The following is an 8,190-nucleotide window of genomic DNA, read 5'->3' on the forward strand; positions in this document are numbered from 1 at the left end:
ACTCTCTATTTGTTTACTGAATGTGTACTATTATTATTTAGGTATACACAAGTCCTGTTTATTTGCTTAATAATTAAGGACTTAGATCGTTTTGTTTATACACTTGCAAGGCACTAAACTACTGTATAAACATGCCCAGCAATATCGGCACATGATTGGCTGGTTACTTGATGATTGACCGCCGGCTCCTCCAATCCGATCGGGATGGGACGTGCAGTGGAAACGCCGCCCATTTTCGATCGGATTGGCTTTTCTCTTCAACACTGGAGGTATAAAGACAGGCTTAGGTCAGTTCCCTCAATGATGGCCTTTGAGAAAGGCGCTAGTTTAAGCGCTGAAACGCGCTAGGCTCGCTATTATGATTTTTTTAAATCACATCACCATTTATTTTAACACTTAGGGTGTTTGGTATTTTTCTTTTCAAAATGGGGGTTTCCTGCACATTCTCTTTTATTATTTAGGAAGGGATGCTACCTGCTCTACTATTATCCTAGCTATATAGAGGATTAGCAGTGTTTAGTTTCAGCACTTTTGAATATCTTAGCAATATAGGGACTTGCTTCCTGACAGCTGACTATTAGCACCTATTACTACCTATCCTGCCTATCCTCTTGCGGTGTTTATATAGGGTTTTCAGACTCTATACTTATCCCCCTACATTATTTAGGTTAAAGACATTATCTTGGATTAAGTATAGTCCAGGGAGGACTATTCCTAGTACATTTAGGCCTTCTATTAGACTCTGCCTATGATACTGTAGGAGTCATATTTTTACTCCCTCCTGTCTCTCTACCCTCATATGCATTTTGGTTCTCCCTTCCCCACTATTCAAGCCTTTATAATTTACCCCCATCTTTGTTACTTGGGTTTATTTATTATTATTTTTGTCAGTGTCATAGAGGTGTCAATAAACTTTAGGTTTTTAACAGTTTAGCAACCTTTTTGGTTGTTGGATCCATTTTCTTTGTTTCTTGTTCAATCTCTATATATAGGGTTACCCCCTTTCATTGGATATTTTTTGGACACACTCTCTTAGTCCCTGCTTCTCAGGGATATTTTTTCTTTTAAATATAGTCTCCTTAACTCCCTTTATGTATTTATTAATTCACATGTGATTTATTTCTAACCTAGTAGTCTGTGGGCGTCACATGATATTCATGTCTGGGATGTATATCCAAGATATTTAATAAATTAGAACCTTTTTTACTTTAAAAGCAAAATAAGCAATGATCCACGCCAATTAAGGCACCGATTATAATATATTCTAAATACATAAAAGTAAGCAACATTTTAAAATCTGTCCGTACAAAACCCTTGGAGTGGTGAAAACTAAAAGTGCACACTCAAAAACGGTTTAACTTCTTTAATTTTGTAACAGGGTAAAAAAAAAAAAAAATGCTATTTGTCTCACAGACTAGCACACACTAGGCTAAACAACTTGGTGGTAAGAAAATGTAATTCAATGGAAAATGGTTTCCAAACAGCGTGATAATACATGAGGATGGAGGTCCATGCTAACAGAATAAATCAGATCTCTGGTTGAGAAAGGACTCTGTGAAGTTTATTCAATAGACCCTGAACTGTGTATAACTGCAATAGTTAAGGTCAAGGTGGCTGATATGTCCTACCCGGCTAGTCAGAATTTGGCTATTTTAATCTAAAGTTTGCAATGTGGTTTTCCATTCACTATTTGAACATAGGGAGGGCTAAAAATAAATAAATGCATAGGATTATTTTATTATTTATATAGCGCCATCAGATTCCGTAGCGCTGTACAATGGGATGACCCATAATGACAAGCATTGGGTCAGAAGAAAACATATATTATAAATGCATTTATTTATGCAATAAGGGCTGGTGAGATAGCTCAGTGGGCTAATGCAACATTTGTAGAATATTTTGCAGCTTCAATTCCCAGCAGGGTTGACTTCATCCTTCCGAGGTAGATAAAATGAATTCCTTTAAATTGGGTAATAGTAACATCCATGTTGGACAAAAGTACTTGGAAAACAGATAATATTCCTTTCTGGTTAAATACTTTGTTATTATTATACCACACAACATCCAATTATATAGTGCTCAAAACAAGCATCTTTTTCCTGGTAATTTTAACATTTGTGCACCTTGATACAAAAGTACAAAAACCTTCAGTGTTCTGAATGATTGGCAATGCTGGATTGCCACCATAAATATTGTAGCACCTTAAAGCAATACACAGCCGCATCCCCCCATACTTCCAGACACATGTATATGTACACTTGCAAATACATACAGATATATATTCACAGTGGAACACATAGAGATGCATTCCTAGATTCACTTACACTCACATACAACCATACACACACCAAAATATAGATTAAAAAAAAAAAAGCCACAACCCTGATTCCATATGTATCTGCAGTAAGAGGGTGGCTTCCCTGGGGTCTACTGGGGAGGGATGGCTGAACCAAGTTGCCAGTCAGCTTCCTGTGCACTGTTAGGAAGTGATCTGGTGACAAATGGGACTAAAATATTATCCTCCCCAACTAGACCGCATGGCTCATAGGCCCCTTCCGAGAGTACTGTGGGTAACTTCCTGATGGCAGCCCTCTATTTATGAATTAGGTTTTTCTGATGCTTCACAAGCTCATCCAATATCCTGCAAACATTTATTACTGTTACAATTACTGAGCTTGTTTTTTTATATTGTAATATGAATTTTTAAGTTCACAAAAGTAAAATTTTAAAAAATCATATAATATAAAATTTCTGTAATGTCATAAGGGGAAAAACATTGACAATGTGGGTCTCTGGCAATGAGCAAAACTTACTTGGAATACAAAACCCAATGCTGATTTCGCTCCTCCTAGAGAAGCCTGTGTTGGTCAGTTTCAACGGCTAAAGAGTGCATGGGCGCAATCTGAGCTACCGAAGGAGGTTGGGATTTCTAATGATAAAAAAAACAATAAATAAAGCAACGGAGGGATGTGTGAGGAAGCAGTCTCCCTCCCACTGTGCACTCCACCCCACCAGCAGATTGTTACATGTTGCTAGCATGCAGATGACAGACATAAAAGATGCACAGAATTGACATCAAGAAGCCCAGAACAGTGTAACTAGCTCCTGGCACACAAGTGTAACTCTGGCTGTCCACTTTACATCCAGGATCCTACCACCATGCCCACTTAAAATTACTTAAATGATTATGGTGATGGGAGTAACCCTTTAAACCATGGCTGACAATGAATTTGTCTAGTTTGACTATTTTGACTTTAAATTTGAATTCTTATTAGTAAATAACTCTGTGTGTAACAAGAAAATAATCTTGAAAACATGAGTTTTCCTGAGGTATAAAAAATCCTAACACTTCACGCTCCAAAATTACACAGACTGAAAATAAACACAAAACAGTAATGTAAGCTCTTTGGAGCAGGGTCCTCATCACCTATTGCTCCTGTATCACTTTGTAATTGTCTAACTGATTTGCCAAATTTCCCATTTTGTATAACATTATAAAGCGCTGCGGAATAAGTTGGCGCTATAAAATACCAACAATAATAATAATGTTTGAAATGTTTACTTTGAGGACACATGACGGACATTTTCCATCATGATTGCCTTCTATTTCTGAAGCTGTCTCCATAAAGGGTTAATGCTGCTGCCGCGGAGGTATGTAGTAAAGATACAAACAATGTGAAGAATAAGCTTGGAAATATATGAAAGGTAAAAGATCAAGGGTCATGTCAGTCATCACTAGGAGAGGTATGTAATGTTTCATTTTACAACCATGAAGTCATCTCGAAGGTAGGGTGGGGTAAAAATACAAATAAAGTCATGGTTTTAAATGCTTTTAACCCCTTAAGGACCAAACTTCTGGAATAAAAGGGAATCATGACATGTCACACATGTCCTTAAGGGGTTAAAGGAGTAGACAGTTCCACCAAATAAAACATACATTTAAAAATATCCTATTTTAGTGGTATTTGGTGGAAACACTTATTTTGATTACAGGCATGGCTCCTTTTAATGATGCCAGTGAGCTAGCATGTGTTGTAGGTGTACTTGTATCTAGACTGATTTGAGTTTGAACACTAATCTATTGTGTGGAACTGTATCAAATGCCCCAGCAAAATCCAAATAGATCACATCCACTGCAACACCCTGATCTATACTTTTTTTTTTTTTTTTTATTAATTTCTGTTTATTTGTCATCGTTGCAAAAAGTTACATGACATTTGAACAAGGATATTGTAGCAAAACCATAGTACATGGGTAAACAAATACTATTTAAACTTCACGTCCTATGTACAGTATCAACGTTTACGTCAAAGTGGAAAGACATGTTGTCATTAACAGTTCGCTAAGTTATGGCCAGTGTTACCAGAACTAAACAGCTGTATTGGCCAGAAAGCAAGTTAGGGAAACTCAAGTAGTCTATGGCGGTCTTACTAAAATCAGTCTGCTATATAGAAATGTAGATCACAACAGGTCGGGTGTGGTGACTGCCAGTTGGGGGTCCGATCCAGTGGTAGGTAAATGGGGGCCAGGGCAGGTGAGGGAGCAGGAGGGCGGGAGTATGTCAGTGGACTAGAGCGCTATCTAGGTTTCCCATGTCTGGGAGCATGCAACACAGTGCTGGACAATCTATATTTTACTGCTGATCTGCATTGTGTCCTAGAGTAGCGTGTGTGCGACAGTACATCAAACGTATCTACATATATCGGAGAGTCTTAGCCTTATGCAAGACCCTATCGTTTACCGCTAGCGTCTGAGCTGGCTTCGCTGACAGTAGTACCGATGGTCCCAGTGTTCCATACTGCCAGAGCGCAGAGCTGGGGCTCTAGGTCCCTCTTCGGGAGATGAAGTCTATCCACGGCGTCCACGTCTGTAGGCATCGCTCTGTGGTTCCCCTTAGAGATGCTGTGAGTGTTTCCATCCCATGGATCTCTTCTACCATGTCCATCCACTGTTGAAGGTCAGGAACCTGCGCGGTACGCCATCTGGCTGGGATGAGCAGTTTGGCTGCGTTCAGCAGATGTTTCGTAAGCGATTTTTTTATATTTCGATACGGGCATCTCCGTGTGATGGAGGAGCATCTGGAGAGGGTGTAGCTGGAGGTCGATGTCCAGAATTATCTTGATCTGTGTGTGGACTTGGGTCCAGTATTGGGTTATTTTTCTACAGGACCACCAAATGTGTAGGTCTGTCCCGACTGCCTCCTCACATCTCCAGCATAAGTCGGTGGCGTCTGGGTTCATCCGGTGTAGCCGTTCTGGGGTTCTGTACCAGCCAGTCAGCAATTTGTAGTTGAGCTCCTGGTGTTTTGAGCTCATTGAGCTTTGATGTGTGAGTATATGGATTTTCGTCCACTGTTGTTCAGTGAGCGTGACTCACGTGGCGTCCTCCCATCGCGCCATGTACCTTGCCGGTTCCGGGCGGGCTGCCCTTTGGAGCATCGCGTATAGTGTGGATACACCCCTGCTCAGGCGCGAGCGGGCCCTGCAGAGGTCTTCGAACTCCGTCATGCTCCTGTGGAACAGGCATCTTCCGCCATGTGAGGTGTAGTACGTCTTTATTTGGAAGTAGCGGAATCTCTCCAGACTCGTCGGGGTTCTGTCTGGGATAAGGTCTGGGAGTTTGATCTATACTTTTACTTACTTCTTCGTAGAATGATATCAAGTTAGTTTGACATGACCTATGCTTCATAAAACCATGCTGATTTTTGCTGATAACCATGTTCTTCTCAAGGAATTCTTGATATATATAAATATTATCCCTTAATAGCATTTCAAATACTTTTCCAGCCACAGAAGTTAAAGGACCACTATAGTGCCAGGAAAACATTCTCGGAGGAGAAGAAAGGGTTAAAACTTACCTTTATTCCAGCGCCGGGCGGGGAGCTCTCCTCCTCCTATCCTCCCTTTCGGCTGAATGCGCATGCGCGGCAAGAGCTGCGCGCGCATTCAGCCGGTCGCATAGGAAAGCATTTACAATGCTTTCCTATGGACGCTTGCGTGCTCTCACTGTGATTTTCACAGTGAGAATCACGCAAGCGCCTCTAGCGGCTGTCAGTGAGACAGCCACTAGAGGATTTAGAGGCTGGCTTAACCCTTATATAAACATAGCAGTTTCTCTGAAACTGCTATGTTTATATAAAAAAGGGTTAAACCTAGCTGGACCTGGCACCCAGACCACTTCATTAAGCTGAAGTGGTCTGGGTGCCTAGAGTGGTCCTTTGAGCTCACAGGTCTATAATTTCCAGTGTTAGTGTGTGTCTGATAATGATTGTGTCTATTGGTGAGTGTTAGTATGTCTGTTAGTGAGAGTGTGTATGTCTGTTAATGAATGTGTATGTCTGTCAGTGTGTGTATGCGTGTCTGTCGCTGAGAATGTGTATCTGTCAGGCAATGTGTGTCTGTTAGCAGATGTGTGTCTCTGACACAGAGTTTATATCTGTATGTCAGTGAGTGTGTATGTGTGTTTGTCAGCGAGTGTGTGTGAATGTGTATGTCAGTGAATGCGTGTGTCAGTTAGTGTGTCTGCCGGTGAATGTGAGTATGCGTGTCTGCCTGTCAGTGAGTATGTTTCAGTGAAAGTGTGTGTTGGTTAAACAGTGTGTGTGACAATGACTGTGTATCTGTCGGTGAGTTTATGTCAGTGTATGCATCAGTGAAGACGTGTGTCTGTTAGGAAAAGAGCGTGTTGGTTTTTAACAGGAAGTAAAATTTAGAAGGGGATGAGGGGGTGCCTGAGTTTTGTCATGCCTAATGCAGCACAAAACCAGAATACATCACTGGTCCTGAGTCCTACCATCGTATGCTGTTTCTCCGGTGTCCTGTTATGGGGGAAATTACCAGAAAGTATAGTAATCACAAAATGTACAGCTTCTGCATTTTCAGAATGTTTACACTGCTTATCTGAGTCTATGAAATACACTAAACCCATGCTGTAAAACTGCGAGAAATTGCAGAACGTAGAATGACTGGTCTCACAGGTATTTGGAAGACCTAGTGATTTAAATTCTCTGTTGTTCCCAAAGAAGGGTTCATGACAATAGAATATAACCTATTGACCGAACTCACTCTGGAGGCCAAACATGCAATGGCATGCTGGGAAGATATTCTCTCTAACTCTAAAAAATTTTAAACACTCCAAGCACCATAACCACTACAGCAGACTATAGTGGTTATGATTTCAGGACTATCCAGCCTCTACCACTGTATGTAGTCAACTTACCTAGCGTCACCTCCTAGATAGAAGCCAGATGTTATCTGCTGAATGTGATCAGCAGATGCTCTCAGTCAATAATCTGGCCTGCATGCGAGGGGCAGGACATTTCCTCCAATGAAAGTTGCAAGCAGGAGCTTGCAGCTCTCATTGGAGGAAATGTCCTGCTCCCGGGGGCCTTCAGGTACAAAGGCCTGACCGTTTGCAAGACGGTTTGACTACTTGCATTGGGGTAGTAGTTATGGTACTTTTACCCCCTCTCTTTTTCTATGGCTGTTTAAAAGGTAACCTAAATAGAACCTTCTGGGTAATATATCCTCTGTAATATGTAAAAGATTTGTGCACATCAGAAAAATGTGGTAAGTCAGAATCACTTCGTCTGTAAGTGAAATTCAGTTTGGGTAGTTCGAAAGTCGTCCATGTGGTGTTTCAGCTCTTAAAATATGTTGTCCATGCAAAATATTCTGGAAATAAATAGAATAAAATAGACAGACTAAAAAGGGCCTTAAAAATGGGCGAATTAGCGTACTGCCAAATATATCCATAATATAAATGTTACCGAAATCTGGTTAAGTGAGAAAAAGTAACCAATATAGGGAAAAGGGGGAGTGGCAGCAAAAAATTAAATTATATATATTGATAAAAATATATGTATTACGGGTGATACTTAAAAAATTAGAATATCGTGCAAAAGTTCATTTATTTCAGTAAAGCAACATAAAAGGGGAAACTGATATAGGAGATAGACGCATTACATTCAAGCCGTGATTTGTCATAAGTGCGATGATTATGGCTTACAGCTCATGAAAACCCCAAATACACAATCTCAGTAAATTAGAATATTACATGCAATCAATAAAACAAGGAGTGTACATAGAACAATATCGGACCTCTGAAAAGTATAAGCATGCATATGGACTCAGTACTTGGTTTGGGCCTCTCTTGCAGCAATTACTGCCTCAATGCGGCGTGACAAGGAAG

This window comes from Pelobates fuscus, chromosome 9 (genome assembly GCF_036172605.1).
Source record: "Pelobates fuscus isolate aPelFus1 chromosome 9, aPelFus1.pri, whole genome shotgun sequence".
Classification (NCBI taxonomy): Eukaryota; Metazoa; Chordata; class Amphibia; order Anura; family Pelobatidae; genus Pelobates; species Pelobates fuscus.